At 38.1% G+C, this 20,491-nt stretch overlaps 1 long non-coding RNA gene across 3 annotated transcripts in view; it reads left to right on the top strand.

Moving 5' to 3' along the window:
* LOC123798021 (uncharacterized) overlaps window positions 1-3,559 on the top strand; it is a 59,889-nt gene extending 56,330 nt beyond the window's left edge. For all 3 annotated transcript variants that reach the window (XR_006781157.2, XR_015724309.1, XR_015724308.1), the window contains one exon: window positions 2,095-3,559. This is a non-coding gene — a long non-coding RNA (uncharacterized LOC123798021). The remainder of the gene's footprint in view (window positions 1-2,094) is intronic.
* Window positions 3,560-20,491: the final 16,932 nt, after the last annotated feature.

Here is a 20,491-nt window from a genome sequence, read left to right as displayed (position 1 = left end):
CTCTGACCTTTGTGTGTTGAATAAATAATAACATAAAATGGAATGCCTGGCAGATGTACTGCTTGTGGCCCTCAGAATGGATTTCTTTAGTGTAATTAATTTTTTTTTTTTTTGCTATTTATAAAACACCATGAAGTACTTTTAAGGACAAAAGAAGCAAACATTTTCATGCAGTCTTATGTAATGATGTGCAATTTAGACCTAATCCTGTTAGCCCAGAGATGGCAGACTGACACTCTAAACAAAACTCATTGTGTTCTTTTGTGCTGCCATAACAAGGTATTTAAAGGATGAAATTCTGGCTGGCAGATGGGTTTCTTGGCATCACTATACATGCATCACAGAAATTGTTTTGTTTCAGAGGATTCAAATAAGATGCCTGACATTTCTCAGAAGATATTTCCACTTGTAAATATGGTTAACTTGTTAGGTGGTGGTGTCAATGGACAATAACAAAGGTTTTTAAGGCTTGTGTCCTGTTTATAATTTTTGTGTGATGTGTAAAAAGTGAATTTATTGAAACTCATCCTAACTCAGAGTCTAGGTTTTGGTCTTTGTATATAATATTCCTATAGCTCCCCTCATCCACACATGGGCTTTCTCTGTATCCCATAGCATAATATATGGGAACACTCTACTATATACCCAAACTACAAGGAAATAGAGAAGAACATTTGGCTGTGTATCTGTGTGGCCAGAGTTGCTCCCTGGAATTGACCCTGGAATTGAGTACCTGAAGAGTATCCACAGTTCTTTCAGATCACTTCTTTTCCATATGTTACTTGAGGCTGCTATAGGTTGCCACGTATTCTTGGAGTATGGGAACTTGATTGTCATTCAAAAATGCAAATAAAAGCTCTGGTAATGTAGGAATCTCCCTTGGGCCTAGAATAATCAAAAAATGAAAAGGACCAAGAGAAGAACATAAGGGTCAGCCTTTTGCTTTTAGACAAATGACTGCTTATATAACCCAGGGTAGCCAATAGTGGTATCTCTGCTTCTTGAAGATTTCAGGGGTAGAGCCCTCACATGGTGCCTCACTAGTGTTAGCATAAACCACAGAACTTTCTTTTCCTACCAAAATTCATTATTTCTGCAAACACTCTAGGAATATCCCCTATGTATCTGGTATTTTCCTAAGGACTGGTGATACAAGAGAAACCAAGAGAGCAAGGCCCTTTTGGTGGGTTTTAGAAAATGGCCACAAAATTCTTAGATATTCCACACATTGAGAGATAACTATACATTTCCTCACTTTGAATGTGGGTGGGCTTGTAACTACTTTGACTACAGAGTAAGGAGAAATGACGCTATGTGATTTTTGAGACCAGGTCATAAAAGGTGTTACCTTGCTCATGAGAACACTTATACTTGGGGTCCTGAGTTGTCATTTAAGAAGTCCAACTACCCAAAGCTACCAAGGTCTGAGGAAGCTAAGCCATATATACATGCCCCAGGTGACAGTCAAGCTGAACTCCCAGCTGACAGCTGGCTTCAACTGCCAGACATGAGAATTAGCCTTCTTGGACATTCAGCCCGTTGAGCCTTCATATGACCAATATAGTTTTGGACCACATTTGACAACGACTATGTGAGTGGCTCCGGGTAGGATCTGCCCAGCTGAGCTCTTCTGAAAATTACCGTCAGACAAAATCATGAGCAAAATGAAATAAATGTAGGTTTTATGTGGATTTGCTATCTAGCAAGAGTCACAGATTTTGTTACCTGGACATGGGTGTTACCTGGACCAGTGAGCCTCAAAGTGGCTATCAGTGAAAGCTTGAAGGAAAGTGAGTAGACTAGTATTGGGGGTTAGAAGATAGAAGATCTTTGATATGTAGTGATAGAAAGTTTGGGAAAACTGTCACCTACAGAAATAGAGAAACATATCTAGTGAATAATTGATCTGGTTAGGGATATTTCTATACTAAATGTTGAAAGTGACAACTAATTTCTTTTAGCTGCATATCATAAGATAAAGATAAAGAGATATGAGCTAAAGAAAAAATTACTCCATTTTTAAGCATAATGTAGGACAAATAAGAATGGCCCCTGACTTGCTAGTTTCAAAAATAAAATATTTCTCATCCCTAGTTTCTCCCCAAAGAAGACTCTCAAAAGTAAGACTTCATCAAGATAAAAAGCTTCTGCACAGCAAAGGAAACAGTCAACAAAGCTAAGAGGCAACCCACGGAATGGGAGAAGATATTTGCAAATGACATTACAGATAAAGGGCTGATATCCAAGATCTATAAAGAACTTCTCAAACTCAACACTCAAAAAACAAATAACCCAGTCAAAAAATGGGCAGAAGACATAAACAGACTTCTCCAAAGAAGACATACAAATGGCAAACAGACACATGAAAAAATGCTCAACATCACTAGCCATCAAAGAAATACAAATCAAAACCATAATGAGATACCACCTTACACCAGTTAGAATGGCAAAAATTAACAAAACAGGAAACAACAAATGTTGGCGAGGATGTGGAGAAAGAGGAACTCTCTTACACCATTGGAGGAAATGCAAACTGGTATAGCCACTCTGGAAAACAGTATGGAGGTTCCTCAAGATGTTAAAAATAGAGCTACCCTATGATCCAGCAATTGCACTACTAGGTATTTACCCCAAAGATATAGATGTAGTGAAAAGAAGGGGTACCTGCACCCCAGTGTTCATAGCAGCAATGTCCACAATAGCCAAACTGTGGATGAAGCTGAGATGTCCATCAACAGATGAATGGATAAAGAAGATGTGGTCCATATATACAATGGAATATTACTCAGCCATCAGGATGAATACCCACCATTTGCATTGACATGGATGGAACTGGAGGGGATTATGCTAAGTGAAGTAAGTCAAGCAGAGAAAAACAATTATCATATGGTTTCACTTGTATGTGGAACATAAGCAATAGCGCAGAGGACCATAGCGGAATGGAGGGAAATCTGAAGTGGGAGAAATCAGAGAGATGAACCATGAGAGACTATGGGAAACAAACTGAGGGTTTCAGAGGGGAGGGGGTGGGGAGATGGGGTAACAGGGTGATGCGTATTAAGGAGGCCACATGTTGTGATGAGCCTGGGTGTTATACTGAACTGATGAGTCATTGAACACTACATCAAAAACAAATGTTGTACTATATAGTGGCTAACTGAACCTAATAATAATAATTAAAAAGTAAGTAAGAGCCTCCAGGCAAAAGTCAAATTCAGGGTGCTGTCAAGAAATGTGGTCTTAGAGTAAACATGAAGCAAAATGTATGGCTGTAAAACCCTTTCTTAAGAATTGAAATATTTAAGGTGATTTCTCATAGACCTTTTCAAAAAGTCTTTACGGATTTTCAGGATATGCCTCCCCAGGCCCTCTATTTTCAATTAACAATAGCTCTTCTAAGAGTCTTAAAGGAATAGGTCCCCAATAGCCTCATAAGGAACCCAACATGGAGATCTACTCTGAGGTCAACTTTCCAGTTTTTGTATAGGGACACACTGTTCAAGATTAAATATTTTAAGCAAAAATCAAAGTATCAAATCATTATATAAACCAAAATCATGCCAAGTTATAGGTGAGAGTTTTTTTTGAGAGGTTTACCTCAACTGACTCTAAAATATAACTTTTTTTTTCCTAATGGGAAGTGTGTATGTGGCCATTGCGCTTTTGCCTTTTACCAAGCTCTATTTGTTGAGTCCCTCAGATGTGGGACATCTACTATTGAAGCAGGCATCAGGAATATGGTGGAATCCCCACTAGAGATTGCTAACCTGTTAACCATACACTGGATACATTCTCAGGCAGTCCAATGTCAGGTAACAGAAAGATTTTGAGTTTGAAGACAGCATGCCGTGTTGCAGTAGCGGCAGGTTTCAGAGGCAGAGATGTGAAGATTAAAAGGAAGTTTACAGACTGGCATTAGTAGGTACACATGATCTCAGTCCTGCCAGAGCCTCACATCTGTGATGAAATACTTGACAGCATCAAATAGTGCACTTGATAATGGGGAGAGTTGCTGGGACTCGTACATCCACTTCTCCACCATGCACCAACAGGAAGGAGAAGAGTTCTCTGGAAATGTGTTAATAATAGAGTCTTTTGCAATGAGCCATATGACAAGGTGTTATTGAACAGATTGGAAAATCAGATTCAGTTAAAGCATGTTATTACAAGAGCAACATACAGCAAGGCCTTATTAGAGAAGCTTTAGAGTTCATGCGAGATCTAAATTCTCCTTGTTAGCAAAGCTTTATTCAAGAAAAGAAGTAAGAGAGGTAGCAGATGCTGTCTTTATGGAACCCAACCAAATGGCAGAGTTGAACTGGAGGCCTTAGTTGAGACTTGGGGAGTTGCAGTTCATGGTGCTGGTTTACCAGCCTTCCTAGTAAATCGGCTTTCCTGCAAGTAAGGTCCCACAGAGTGGTTTCCAACCTCCAGCCCTGGTTTGAAATTCAGAAAAAAAAAAAATGGGAATCCTGGTGAGAGACTGTGTCCATTAATTTAGTTTTAGTGTATGATATCTGAGTTCAGAGAGAACAGCTGGGACCATGCAAGTACAAACGGCCTTTAACTTAAAAGCTACCCATTTGTATGGTACTTATTCAATGCATAAGGTTGCCAAAAAGGAAAGTATCCTCCTCCCCACTTTTGAAAAAAATTGGTTATAAAAAAGATGGGTATTTTTTAGCAAACAACAATTTCCCTGGGAAACTCTCCTTAGCCATATAGAAATTAAGATCAGAAAACAAGGAAGAACCAAGGAGACGAGTCATCCTTGCAAGCAAAATTGCCCAATAGATATTCTGGCTCCTTCTGCAGGAGGCAGGGATCACGCATGCAGGGGCTGAAAAGAACAGAAGCTGATGCTTTTCCCTGTATGTAGGAGTCATTAACCTAGAAGTAAGCCTTGATCCTGAGTGGAAAAGATAATGGAAGACACTAGTGAGAATTTTATTTTTTTCAAGCCCGTATTTTTTTTTAAGATTTTATTTATTTGACAGAGAGATAGAGACAGCCAGCGAGAGAGGGAACACAAGCAGGAGGAGTGGGGAGAGGAAGAAGCGGGCTCCTAGCAGAGGAGCCCGATGTGGGGCTCGATCCCATAACTCCGGGATCACGCCCTGAGCCGAAGGCAGACGCTTAACTGCTATGCCACCCAGGCGCCCCTCAAGCCTGTATTTTTTAATGCTACAATCTGCCAGCTGGGGACAGCTGTATAGCCTCCAGAAAGCCACATGCCACAGAGATGTCTGCTGATGCAGGGAGACCCTGCTTCATTAGGCTGGGCCAGTGGCAGTACTGTCATAGGTGACTCGCATTGTGGAGGTGAGTGTGAGAAACTTTCGCAGTATACCCGTGACAGGGCAGAGCCAGAAATAAATACCCCGAGTGCCAGTTCAAATCCTCAAAGAGAAAAAGTTGTTTGGGCTCAAAGGAGTTGGAGGCTTGGATGCTACAAGTAAATTCAGTCTTGTTTTCTTTCCCATACCTCAATAAGAAGATCTTTATGGAAGGTGAACAAGAGGCTGCCTTTTCCCTCTCAGGGATGCCATATATGATGCTGCCATGCACTACTTAGATGGCCCTTGTTGGCTGGAATCTGCATGCTGATGGTTCACAGCTGCGTCCTCCTTCAGGTATTGTCCTTGGCTCAATGAAGCTGCCTCCCCCAAGGTTATGCCCTCTTCCTGTGACACAGCACACATCCAATGCCTGGGCAATGCAGGACACAAGGGCTTGTCCCCCTGGCCTTGAGTCAGGACATATCTAAGGGCCACTCCACCTTCAGAGATCTTCATGGGATTCACTGAGGCTGTGAGGCTGTTCTTGTAATTACATCACAGGTCAGCTTCTCTTCTCATGTGTCTTGGATTAGTACTAATTTCCTTAACAAATCAATTTAAATATTTGTGTCCTAGCTTGATATCAAAACACTTTACTAGATTCTGTGAAAATCAAAATTATGATCTGGTGCCTGCCTTCAAGGAGATTTTAATGTGTAGAAATGATAAATGACTGCAAAATATAACATAAGGCTGTGTGGCCTGAGTATAAGGTGCTAAGGCATTCATTCATCAAAGTGTCGGCACCTACTATGTGCTTTGTGCAGCAGTATGAAAATAGGTAAAATAGGCCCTGCGATTAGGGAATTCAGTGTGCTTGGGGTAGGGAAAATCTATTCTTGACAGGAGTTTCTTCATTGAGGCTCAATTTGTTTGTTTAAGTCCCCACTAACATCCAAAAAAGAATTTGAGTTGGATCATAAAAAGTAATTAAGTATTTCATGGAGGGTTGGGGTGTGGTGGAGTGGGAGGAAAATTCCAGGCTGAAGTAATAACATGAAGGCAGTAAATGGGGGACCATTTTCTCACAGTGGTTTCTGATAGGGTCTTTCAAAGGGTAGCCATTAAAAGAATGTTTACTGGGCAAATGGGGTCTGAAGTTGGGGGAGGCCTGAAGACAGAGGTAAGGAGTCATGGCTCTGTCTAGTATAAAACATAAAGAATTTTTCTAGTTTATCTCCTATATTTGTTTATTACTTCATTGTCTATCTCACAGTCCCTGTCACATCCTTTATTGTTTGTTGATAGTGATATCACAGTCCCTATTCTTCACACCCTCATTTTATGACTTTCATCTTCATTCACTTCCATTTGTCTTCATCCTTGGCCATGTTTGTCATCTCTCTTTAAGAAACAATACACTGTTGTTTTAAACCACTTAGCTTTGGGGTAGTGTGATACACAAGAGTAGACAACTGATAGAGCCTTTGGACACTTGCACAACAGCCTCACTCAGGCGTGGCCTAGAAAGACAGCAGTCTTCCCCATTGGCAGAGTTTTGGGTGATGTGCATTGTCATCCATTTTGTGTCAAAAAACAAGTATATTGATATAAGATTATATATGGATTCACTAGCAGTGACAAATATTTGATGTGTTGGTCAGGGGCTTGAAAAAAGTTAAAAGAATGAGACAGAGAAGTCTGGGGAAGAAACATGTGAATTGGCATGTTAACATGGGTGCGGCGTGTAAATAACTTTGATTCACATAATCATGTGGACCAGAGAGACTCTACTAATGAAGGGGCCCCAAACAATCTTATAGAGTAACTTATTCAGTTGGCAATAGCCACTCTTTGTCAAAAGCCACCCCAATGTTGTACAAAGGGCTTATATAGGAGAAGCTATGGAGGCAGGGATGTAGGCTGTGTATGGGCCCAACAACATGGATTACCACTCACCAAGATGGACCTAGTACTGCTGCTGCCAGTTATCTAAACTGACAGCAGTAACACTAGTGCTGACCCTCTAATAGAGCACCGTCCCTTGAGGGGACCAACTAGCCAAAGTTGATTACACTGTGTCCATTCCATCTTGGAAGGCAGAAATTTATTTCCAGTAGAGTTCTCTATATGATTGCCTTTCCTGCCCACTAGGCTCATAGACAGCACCATTATTCAAGGGCAAACAGAATGTTTAATCTACCAACATGTGATCCTATATAAATTGCATTGGACCAAGCAAAGCACTTCACAGCAAATGAGATGTGACAATAGGCACATGACAATGAAATTCACTGGTCCTATCACATATTCTATCACTTGATTCTGTCAGTCTGATGGAGTGATGGAATGGCTTTTTGAAGGTACACCTAAGGTGGCAACTTGGAAATTATACTCTACAGGGATATGGTGCACATCTTCATTCTCCAGGATAAAGAGCACTCCCTAAATCATCAACCACAGGTTGCGAGGAGGAGGGACTCTACTTATCACTCCCAGTGACCCACTTGGGAAATCTATAGTTCCTATCCCCACAACTCTAGGTTCTGTAGTTCTCACGGTTGTGATTCTCAGAGGGAGGATGCTTCTACAGGAGCTCCACTAGACTTTAGCTATGACTGCCACATGATTACTTTAGGTTCTTTGTGCCAGGAATCCAGTAGGCAAAAAGAAAAAAAGAAAAAGATCCACATTCTGGCAGGAGTAATTGTCTCTGATCATCAGGAGAAGATAGGGTTGTTGTTAATAATAGGAACAGACAAAAATACATTTGGCACTCAGGTCATCTGCTGGGGAAAGGGTAGGTGGAAGGGGGCTCCTGGTATTCCCCACACCAATTTTTATGGTAAATAGACATGTGCAGAAGCCACATCCTGAGAAGGTCACAGCAACTAGAAGCCCAGACCTCCTACTCTGAAGGGAGCCTGGATCATCCCACCACGTAAGTGAGGGAGACCAGCTGATATGATAGTCAAAGGTAATCAGAATTTAGTAGTTGGGTTAATAGATGAGGGAAACTATAAATATGAGATGCATCCTAGAGAAGAGCTGCAGGGGACACTGTAACTTGTCCCACTAAACTCCTCATAAAGCTTTCCTAGAAAATGATACCAATTACAATCCTGGAGTTGTTCCCCTGTAGAGGCAATATACTCTATGAAGCAAGTGGAACTGAGTGGTACTGGAATGGATTATAGTGGATGCATTTGGACACTTCCCAGATTCCCCTTCAAAGTCGAGGCTTCATGATCTCAGATGCTGGTAGTGTTTGCTAATGACTTATAGTTGCATGCAACTCTGAGAACTGACCTCATCTGAAGGAAGCTGCCTTGTCCAAGTCTATGTACCTGTCCCTGGCTGCAGCTATTATCCAATGATTGATTGTTGTGGGCTATGTTCCCCAATGTGGGACATCTTTGAAGGATCATCTCAGCCTTAAGAGATCTCTGTGGCATTGACTGAGGTTACTGTTTCAACTGTATCTCATTTTAACTTCTCCCTCTGCCTGGTCTTGTCTTCCCTTGCTCCTTCACAGATACCGATTCTAAGAGCACTCCCAGTAAACCTCCTGTATACAAATCCTGGGGAACTTAACCTGCAACAGTGGGGTAAATTCATAAACCTAAGTTGCTAGGAATGGGAGATCCTGAAGCCTTCTTTATTCCAATAACCTCCTTAAGGGGTTTTGTTTATATAATGCTGAGTGTAGGAGATAGCTAAACTCCACGTAAAATAAGAAGAATTCAGAATTCACAGGGAGCAATTTCATAAGGGAACAAAAATGAAGGAGTTAAAAAAAGGGGGGGGGGGGAACCTGATGAACATGAGAGGAAAGTGAGGGAAAGACTTCTTGTTGAAACCAATAAAGGGACTGAGTTTTGCATCCAGGTTAATGAGAGGAGGTAGGCACATATAGACATAGGAGTCACACAAGATCTCTGCCCCCTCTGCCAACCTGGGGACTTCTTTTTTTTTTTTTTTTTTTTAAAGATTTTATTTATTTATTTGACAGAGATAGAGACAGCCAGCGAGAGAGGGAACACAAGTAGGGGGAGTGGGAGAGGAAGAAGCAGGCTCATAGCAGAAGAGCCTGATGTGGGGCTCGATCCCATAACGCCGGGATCACGCCCTGAGCCGAAGGCAGGCGCTTAACCGCTGTGCCACCCAGGCGCCCAACCTGGGGACTTCTATGGGTGTTCAAAATCAGGACTTTGAGGGGCAGAAAAATCCATGGCAGATAAGTAATAACAAAATACATTTGGGGGTGCCTGGGTGGCTCCGTTGGTTAAGCATCTGCCTTCAGCTCAGGTCATGATCTCAGGGTCCTGGGATCAGCCTGCGTCAGGCTCCCTGCTCAGTGGGAAGTCTGCTTGTCCCTCTGCCCCTCCCCCAGCTTGTACTCTCTCTCTCTATAATAAAATCTTTAAAAACAAACAAACAGATAAACAAAAATACATTTGGTATATCAAGTCATATTTTTCTTTTAGGGTTGATTATTTTTTTTACACTAATATTTCTTCCTTCCTAAATGTATTCTTTTCTATTTAATTATTTGCTTCTCATTGTGATTTATCAGCAGTTCTATTATAAACTCTAGGGGTCATCTTTGATTTTGCTTTCTCTCAAAGGCTACATCAAATACACCTGGAAATTTCTTTGGCTCTACATTTAAAATATATTCAGAATTTAGGAAGTTCTTCAGGCAAAAGGAATATGAGACCAACCATAAACTTGAATCTACATCACAAAATGAAGAGCAATGGAAGTGGAATCAAGCAAGGTAATGTGAAATTAATTGTTCTTCTTTTAATTTCTTCAAAGGTAACTGTCTAAAGCAAAAATAGTAATGTATTATATATTTATCACAGATGTAAATACAAAATGTATGAAAACAACAGCAGATAGAAGGGAGGAATTGGGTATATAGTACTTTAAGGTTCTTATACTTCATCCGAAGTGATACATTATTTAAGGTAGATCATGACTAATTAAATTGCATATTTAAAAACCTACACCAACCATTAAAAGTTGTATAAAAAGGCATATACTCCTATAGTAGAAGTAAACTAAAATTTTAAAAAATACTCCATGAATTCAAAAGTAGGGGGAAAAAGAGGACAAAAGAAACAAAGAACAGACAGAACATTAGAGAACAGTTAGCAAGATGATAGAGTTTGACCTAACCACAGACTAATATCATTAAATATAAATAGTATAAACACACTAAAAGGCTCAGATTGTCAAACTGGACAAGAAAACAAGACAAAACTATATGCTTCTACAAGAAAACCATTTTAAATGTAGGATTTAGATAAAAGTGCAAATGGAAAAAGATATGCCATGAAAACACTTACCAAAAAAAAAAAAAAAGAGTATCTATATTATAATGGACAAAGTAGGCTTTAGAATAAGGAATATTACCAGGGACAAAGAGGGACATTACATAATGATAAAGAGGTCAGTTCTCCAAGAAAACATTGTAATCCTACATGCGTATGCATCTAACAACAGAGTTTCAAAATACATAGAAATAAAAGAGAAATTCACAATTACAGTTGGAGATGTCAGTACTCCTCTCACTCACTGATAAGACAAATAAAAAATTAGTAAGGATATAAAACACTTGAACATTACTGAAAAGTTGAGCTAATTAATATTTATAGAACACTCCACTCAACAACTGTAGAATACAGATTTTTTTCAAGTTCAAATGGAACATTCATTAAGAGAGACCATATTCTAGGGGTGCCTGGGTGGCTCAGTCGGTTAAGCAGCTGCCTTTGGCTCAGGTCATGATCCCTGGGTCCTGGGTTTGAGCCCCACATCGGGCTCCCTGCTCAGCAGAGAGCTTGCTTCTCCCTCTCCCTCTGCCTGCCACTCTGCCTACTTGTGCTCTCTCTCTATCTCTCTGTCAAATAAATAAAAATCTTTAAAAAAAACAAACATAGACCATATTCTAGGTCGTACAACAATCCTTAATACATTAATTCATTTAAATGAATTAAAATAATATAAAGTGTGTTTCAGACTTTAACAGAATTAGACTAGAAATCAGCAACAAAAAAGATACATATGAAGTCCTTAAATATTAGCAAATAAAACTAATTACTTCTAAATAACCCATGGGTCAAAAGAGGAAATCAGAAGAGAAGTTAGAAAATATTTTGTAATAAATGAAAATAAGACCCAGTGCATCAATTTGTGGGATAGCACTAAAGCAGTGCTTAGAGGGAAATATGTATATCATTAGATGCTTAGAGTACAAGATGCAATCAGAATTCAAATCCTGCTCAGTTCTACTTAGGATCTATCACTCTTCTTCACTCAGATTATTGCAAAGCCCCTAATTGATTTCCTTGCTTCTACTCTTGCCCACTAGTCTATTCTCAAAGCAGCAGCCAAAGCAATTAATTTAAATCCTATGTCAGATCATGTCACTCCAAATCCTACATTAGCTATTCATTTTTCTCAGTGTAAACATGGAAGACTTTATGAAGCTAACTTGACCTTATATGTTTTGGCCCCATTAGCTCTCTGATGTCATTCTTGGTTCTCTGCCCCTCCCCCTTACTTAACTCCATTCAGCCACACAACTTCCTTGCTTGCCTCAAGCATATCAGACACACTTCTGCCTTGGGCCAATGCACTAGCTGTGCTCTGTCTAGAACAGTCTTCCCTCCAAAAACCACATGGTTAACTCCTTCACTTCTTTCAATTCGTTGCTTAAGTATGCTCTTCTCAATGAGGACTCTCTTGATCATCCTATTTTAAACTGTAGCCTGCCTCTGTCATTCCTAGAGAACCAATCCTGCCCTACTTTTTTTCCATAGCATTTATCACTTTCTAGTGATACAGCTGATACAGTGATACAGTTATTTTCCTTTGTTGGCTTATTTTTATCATCTGTGCCCCCCACTGGAATATAAACTCCTTGAGGAGAGTGATTTTTATATATTATAAACATCCAAAATAGTGCCTGGCATATACAAATGCACTAAATAAATAATTTGAGGGATTAAGGGGAGGAAGGAGACAAGGGAGGGGGGAGAAGCGGGAAAGAAAAAAAAAATCAAGGGAAAAATAAATCTTTTATAATTTCATTTTGCTAATATTTAAGGATAGATGTTATGTTTGAAGTTTTGGTAAACTCCAAACTACTTGTTATCAACATATAACTACTCTAAAATATTCAGTGCCAAACCTTTTCTCTCTCTCTCTCTCTCTCTCTCTTTTTTTAACCAAGTAAATTTTATTCACAGGTGAGCCATAAGGTACAAACCTCTTTTTTTCTCTTAATACTTGTTTATTTCTGTGGCAAGCCCTTTAGAAATCCACTTATTGCAGTTTTCATATTTCTTCCCATTTCTCTACATGAGTTTGTCAATTTTTCTGGTTTTTAAGTATGGTGTTTTTGTGAGTAAACATGGGATACATAAAGGGGGCCGGGGTTGGCTGTGTGTATGTCCACATGCCCAGGAAATTACATTTCGATGTATATATTATATATAGTCACAGGGGGATCTACATTCATGTTTCAGTCTTTAAAAAGTTTGAAATATTCATTGATTGTGTTTATAAGGCAATTTAGAGGTTAAAAATGTGTGCCTTGGAATCAGACTCCCTGAGTCTGATTCCTGGCACTGCTCCTTACTAGTTGTGCAATTTGAGCATATGACTTACCATTCTGAGCCTCTGTTTCCTGTATAAAACGGGAATGCTAATACCGACCTAGTTCGTTCTTTGTGTGTACAAAAAAAGGTAATACATATACAAGGCTTAGTAGTGTATATAAAACTTAGTATTCAAATGACAATTGTTACAATCATTAATATTTATAAAATCCTATTTTTAAATAAGTTATTTAAAAGTTGAAATAGTTTCCCTTTCCAATGTTATCCATAGTAGATGAATTCCCAGACTATATGAGATAGCATGCAGAAAGTCAATAAATACAAATAAATTACATCGCACAGCTGGATTAACTGTATAAAACTGTCCTGTAGAAAGAACTAAACTCTTGTAGGAGAAAGAAAGGTCTGTGTTCATTCACTTACTCCTTCACTGAACTAACAAATGTCAGCACCTTTGTTTTGCTAGATGTCTATCAGTGGTAATTTTCTTCAGAAAAATAGACTCTGAGTTATGAAATCCTCTTGCACAGAAGCTCTGTGAGTGAGACCAAGACATTCTCCTGCACAGGGCTCACCCTCCAGGTTGTCAGGACCTCCTCACCTTCTACTACTGGAGATAGTTCAGGACGTTAGCAAGGCCTATACTCAGGGTTATTTCTCAGATTCAGGCTTGTTAACCCTATTTGTTTCCCACCAACAATATTTTTATTACTACTAACTTTCTCCCTACCTCCATCCTGATCCACATAAAATAATTCAGTTTTCAATTTCTCTCCAAAGTTAAATGTCCCCAAAGAAAATGCAGCAATGGGGTGCAAGGCATGGACTAATAATAAGAGAAATTACAATTAAAAATATGCCCTCTCCCCAAAAAAACCCTAAAAAATAAATTATACTTGTAGTATAAAGCAATCGAGGTCCTGAAGCTTAACAGTTTTTCCTTGATTTTAACTACAACTGCATTTGTGTTCTTGAAAGTCCTCTGCCGTATAAATGACAGATTCCATTTTGTAAAGTTTGCCCACAAATTGGTTTTAGTTGTTAAAATTAGTTGTTATACTTACCAAAAATTATTGACTTTAAGACAAGATTAGGTTCTGATTTCTTTAAAAGGGCCAAATTGGCAGTTTTTCATTGGCATCACTTTCCAGACAATAATAAACTCACATACTATTTAAGTCTGCTTCAAAAATGGAATGCTATATACAAGTATGTGTTTATCAGTGTGGGAAGGGATTTTGCTTATTCTAAGAGTCTAGAGCCAGTTGAAACTACACTAGAATGTTGTTGGGATCCCCATCAGCATTTCACAATCTCTCAATCACCCTGTGTTTTTCTGTCTAAAGCATAGTATATTTTCATCTTTCAGATCTTGAAAATTTAACTTAGAATCACTTCACTGACTCTGTGAAGAAGCGAAACAAAGCTGTATTCAGCCTTTCATTGTTTCAATTAATTATGATCCTCGAAACAATTTGGGCACAAGAATTTCAACTGTCAAATTTGCCTTCTGGGATGCTTTTCTTCCACAAATTAGTGTTTCTTAAAAGCATCCCATAACAATAATGACCCTGACATTCTGGACAAACAAAGCATCTGCTTTTTCTTTCAACAGTTCTCTTTGAGCTAGGAAGTACAATTTTTACATCTATAATTACATAGCAAACTATATTTCAAAAGCACTTTTAAAAACTGGCATTCTGTGTCCTGCAGATGATGAAACCCAGGCTCTGTTTTTGAGGAACATATACTTTGTGAATGATTAAAAAAAAAAATTCACAGAAACCTGGCCAATGGCCAGATAAAAGTGATGAATTTTTAGGCCATTATTAAAATATTTCCCTTTCAAAGCACTTCTTTGAAAAAGCAAGTCATGCCCCTTGGAACCACCTATCAAACTTCTATTATCTGCCACCACAGCTATCATTAATAACATGTGAACAGAGCTTCATCTCTATATAACAGCTGGAAAATCAAGAGGTAGTATTCATTCACCAGATGTTTTTTGAATATCTGTGTGTGCAATGCTCTGTTCTGTGTCTCATATAGGTAGAAAATATGAGACATGACTTCCTCAAGGAGTTTGTAAGTAAATAAAGGAGAAGAGATATTGATGTAAGTAATTATGTCATAAGGAAGAAAGGTCCCCTTAAAGATCCATTTTGTTTTAATGTAGAAAACAGAAGTATAACCTGAGATAATGTTTAAGAGACTCACATAAGAAAAATCCTTGGTCTTCTTCCCTGTCATTTTACTGGGTCCCTTTCCCATTACCTGCACTTCTCCCCACTCCCTTGCACCTCCTGCAAATGAATACAGACACAGACCCTTAAGATGTACTTTTCTCATGGTATATGCTTCAGAATTTACACATAGCTACTTTGCCTGAGGCTTTTTCCATACTAAGCACAAAATAAATTCTACAGCTCAAGTACAAATCTTGTGCCTCGTTTCTGTCAAAGTGTTGCATATATCTGATGTCATTTAATCTTAACAGCAGGGCATCAGTAGAGATTGATTTATTAAAAGAGTCTACTGAGATATACGCAGGCTGTTATCTAATATTTCACATATCCCATTAGTTATGAGGCTGGCATTAGAAGCTGGTTTTCCAAAAGCTCTGCCCAAAGACATTCTTTATTAGGCTTTATCGATAGTTTATAACAATAATTATCAATCCCTAGTTATCCCAGAACAGCTAACCTTACCACAGAAGTGGCCCCATCTCCATTCTTCCAGGGATCATAAAAATAAAGTGAGCAAAGAGTTTAGAGCTACACAGTATCTAGAGTCACTGCTTCACATCCTCAGACTTCCAACTACCCCACTGTGAGTAATGATTAGATGCCCTCAGGACCCTGTTCCTACCCATAAACTGGGAACACAGAGCTGATATTAGAGAAGGCAATGGTGTGTACAATTTAGATCCACAGCCCTGTATTCCAATTCTACTTTTCTGATATCTTTTTTTTTTTGATCCCACAAATTATACCACTTTACCCAAGTAGTTAACTGACAAAGCTCACTTTTGCTTCTAACTCTAAGCCCCACCCCCTTTTCAGATCTCCTCTTTCTTTTCTCTTTTCCCATCTCCAGATGTCCCATTATTTCCTCCTCCTGATGCTTCACCATACTATAGGCATTTATAAATCAGGCTGGGGCAGGGAGTGGTGCTGACAGAGAAAGAATATTAAATACTCTAGCACAAGTGCTCTTTCAGACTTTATTTACTTTTCACATCTTATGTTCACTTCTGACTGTGAAGGGCAGCCGTGTCCTTGGTATATCAATCAACCAAAAACAATACATCAAAGCTCTACTCATGTTCCAGGAACTGTCTAGCACATCATCTCTTTATATCTAGAGAAAACATCTACTGAATCTCTTCCTACACTTTAACATTTAGACATCCTTCTCCCTTGATATGTTGCTCTGATTTTTGTAGTCTTATACTTTTCAATACAGAAATATCTACCTAAGAAAAAAAAATGGAAAAATTTAATTTAAAGCAGGCTTGCATTTTCACAAAATATAAGTATTCATAAAATCCCCAAGGTATTCACTATGTTGATACCTTTCATGGATTCACATGACAATGTTTTCTTCAAAATATCCTGAAGAACAATCATGAACAAGATCTCAGTTTCTCAATTAAGCATTAAATGAATATATAGTCAAAGTAAGAACTGGTAAAAGGATATTTGTTTTCAAAAAACTCCAGGTCCCAGCAAATTATGCTAATAATATCAAAGTGTTCATAATAAAAAAAAATCTTATTCAACATGTTTTCACTAAGGAAAAATCCCAGATAACAAATAGAATAAGCGATAGCATCATGCCTCATTTACCTCCAAAGTTAAAATTGTAGATGACTCCCTATGAGCCAGTAATTTATTTCCAAGTCAAGTTTGTTCTTGTTGTACACTTCATTACACCGGATGATTCTTCATTGCACTGAATCCAGACATTTTCCAAAATTCTACATCTAACCGAAAAATAAAAGCCAAAATTGGGAAAAGCTGGGTTTGGTTCTTATACTTTTCACTCCATATTTTCAGGCTAATTTTGTTTTTAATTGAGTATGGGTAGATTTCTCTAATGACAATGTTGGTAATGACTTCTCCAAGAGAAAAATTAAACTGTTTGATGTATTGGGAATGGGTCTAAGTTCTCTAAATCCTTGAGTTCTTATTCTTTTGAAACATTGCTTCTAATGAATTATTTCACAATGAAAACTCAGGTCCTATTGTAACATAAATGCCATTGGCAGTTATCTGTGAAACGTTTTGAAGAATAGGGTTGGCTTTTACTCCTTAAAGCACTATCTCTTCAGGATTCCAAAAAGCCAAACTCAAGATTTCCCACATCCTTATATGCCACTCTTTTACCACCTCTTAGATTTGACTCACTAAACTTTCTGCCAAGATTCGTTCAGGAAGTTAGAGAAAAGAAGGGTGAGGAACAAAGAAAAAGTCACTGAGAACACAGGTGTTTCGGCATAGGCCACTCCTTTTCTGTCATCTTACAAAGAATGTGCTAATGATATTTCTACTATCAATATTTCCTTAGGTTACAATATTAATAGTGATCTATAGCGCAAGAACAGGGTTTATGGAGTTCTATTAATTCAGTCCTCAGTACCATGCCAACAATGGCACTTAATAGATGCTTTTAGGTTCTACTTGCTATAACTCAATGGAGCCAAACATCATGGATTAGGAGAGTAACAAGCAAATTCCATTTGGTTTTTTTTTTAATATATATAAATAAAAATTGAATTCCAGGGTTTCAGATGAAACATGGCCTCACACGGACTCCAAGTCTCCCATTCTAAGATGCCCCATCTTAAAGCCACATGTGCTAAAAAATATTTTTCCTCAACTTTTGGTAACTGCTTGCACACAACACCTCTATCAGTGGAGTATGCTGCTGACCCACTGCTATCTCCTTCTTTGACCATTCTCCTCCTTCTTTTTCATTCATTATTGTGTTTAGAGAATGCTGTTAGTAATCCTAATGTATTCAATGTTTTTGAACTCTTAATAGTCTTGCCCATACAACATAATAATTATGTACAGTGCTCTACCTGGGTTGTGTGGGCTTGATCTCCATAGCTAGATGGGAAATTCTTTAAAGGCAGAGCCCATGTCTTACCATTTTATCATCTCCTCAGGGCTTGCCCTATTGTTGGACACACAGGGAGACAAATGTCTTCCAAGTTTCCCATATCCTGCAGAGATCCAGACCTCTCTAGCATGATGCCTTCTTATGTTCTGCCACTATAGAGATCTCACCTCTGAGATGTTCTTTCCTTACTCCTGTTTCCTTGCTGCAGGGTGAAATACCTTGTCTTCAGTCCCCAGGTTGATATGTAGTTTTTCTAACAATAATTATTTATGATTATGGTTTTTTACCAGCAGCCAACTAAAGATAAGGCCCTGCCTCTTTAAACTGATGATGAACAAGGATCATGACAAATCAGTATTCAAAAACCTGGAGACATGTGGGGTTTTGAAATCCCTAAAATTACATAGAGTAGGTGGCCAAGTACTCCAGCTGGGCATCAGGATAGGTTTAGTCCCCACATCCTGATCATTCAGCATGTTGCTTGTTCTGGTTATTTCCTTTTGGCTTCAGGGGAAGCTGTTGTAGCAAATGTTGATCATGAATGAAAAAGGTCATGCTGATTTTCAAAAGTATAAAGTGCGCTGTAGAAAAGAAAAAGAACAGGTGAAATGTTGTTTTAAAAAAAATGGAGCTACTGTGTTTGACAGACTTAAAGATAGAAAACAGAACTCTGAAAATAGCATAGGAGACATAGGGGGGAAAAGCCCCAGTGTTTTTAAAGAGCTGATGAACTAAGCAAATCAAAAAGAGAAATAACTAGAAATGAGTTGACAATAATGGCAAAAACTTGAATTTTTTAGAAACATTGTATCTCAAACATTAGTCACACTACAAATTGATCTTAACCTCATGATCGAAAGCATGATGTCAGGTGTGTGAGCAGCAAAGCAGGGAGAGTTAGCGTGAGGGAAATAAATTGTAAAAGTTGATTCTCTTCTCATAATGTTTGTATTTACAGTGAAAGTACAATCTTTAAGGGTCTCTAGAAGAAGACTGATTGATTTTTAAAAATTTATTTCTTTTAATATTGAATTAGATAAGCATATTTCTTAAAAATTTTTACATTCCATCCAAGAGAATAGAGTTCGAATCCAGACTGTTTGTGAATAGCTTACGGAAGGGGTAGGACTGAATTGTGATTTGCAATTATTGGCCTATTGAATTGCCTTTATGGTTTTGTGAAAAGTCTAGTTTCTTAATTTTAACATTTGATCTCACCATATGCATTTCCTTGGTAAACTCAACTAAAGGTTTATGGCAGTATAATCAGGATTTCATGAAAAGGATCACTAGTCATCAGACTTTAGTTCACTATGGTCCATTAGATCTTACTAGCTGCATAATTTGGGGCAAATTACTTTTCTATGAATGATTTTCCCATCAGTAAATTAAGTTACTAATAGTTTCTATCCCATAGGATTGTTGTAAGGATTCAATAAAAGAAAACATGTAAAATACTAAGTATGGATGAGCTATAAAGCAAGTATTTGATTAATAGTATTTTTTATTCCAGTGGTAATACAGGTACAAAATCTTAAGCCATGACTTATAGAAAATGTCTTAGGGAAAATTTCAAAATCCAGCAATTAGTACTAGGGAGCCATTACTTTCAGAGATTCTGTCTATGACATATACATTTTAGAAATTTACTTTGAGACTTTAAGAAAAAGCAGTAGTGGATTTTCATAGATAAAAATATACATATTAAAATGTTGATTGTCATTAGGGAATTTTCAAGCTTTATAGTATTTTGCTTATATGTATTTCTGGGCAAATTAGTTTTTTATATGGATCAGAGCTTACCATGGTTTTGGCCATTTTTCTCTTAACATAATACTTTAATCCTCTGATGTCTTTGATCACCAGATCTACTGTTTCTTTTGTACTCATTTTAACATGTTCACCAAATAAGTTGGTATAAAATTCTTAATTCTTCCTCTTAAACCACATTATTTTCAACATTAATTATAAGTTAAATATGCAGAAAATATAATGTTGGGGTGGAAGGGGCTGGTAGAATGAAGAAAAAGAACATTAGACTGAGTTTTTTTGTTTTTGATTTTGTTCTCACGTGTGCTCCATGCCCAGTTGGAGCCCAACACGGGGCTTGAACTCACAATCCTGAGATCAAGACCTGAGCTGCGTTCAAGAATCAAACACTTAACCAACTGAGCCACCCAGGTGCCCCTAGACTGAGACTAGCTCTGGAATCTAGTCTTGGTTTTGCCCATGAATAAATCATGTGCATTGGCATATATAACTATATAATGACATCAACAACCAAACTTTATTCAGTCTTTAGTCTTTATGTGCCAGATACTCTTCTAGGCTCTTTATGTTTATTTGCTTTACTCAGTTCTTACAGAAATCTATTGTCAAGAACTGTGAAGGGTCTGAGATTTTATTCTACTTGGAAGCTAATATGTTAGCCTGCCACGATTACATGGATGTTGG

Source organism: Ursus americanus, chromosome 1 (assembly GCF_024610735.1).
Source record: "Ursus americanus isolate L20-20 chromosome 1, mUrsAme1.1.p, whole genome shotgun sequence".
NCBI classification, from domain to species: Eukaryota; Metazoa; Chordata; class Mammalia; order Carnivora; family Ursidae; genus Ursus; species Ursus americanus.
This window is presented reverse-complemented; position numbering and strand designations above follow the sequence as displayed.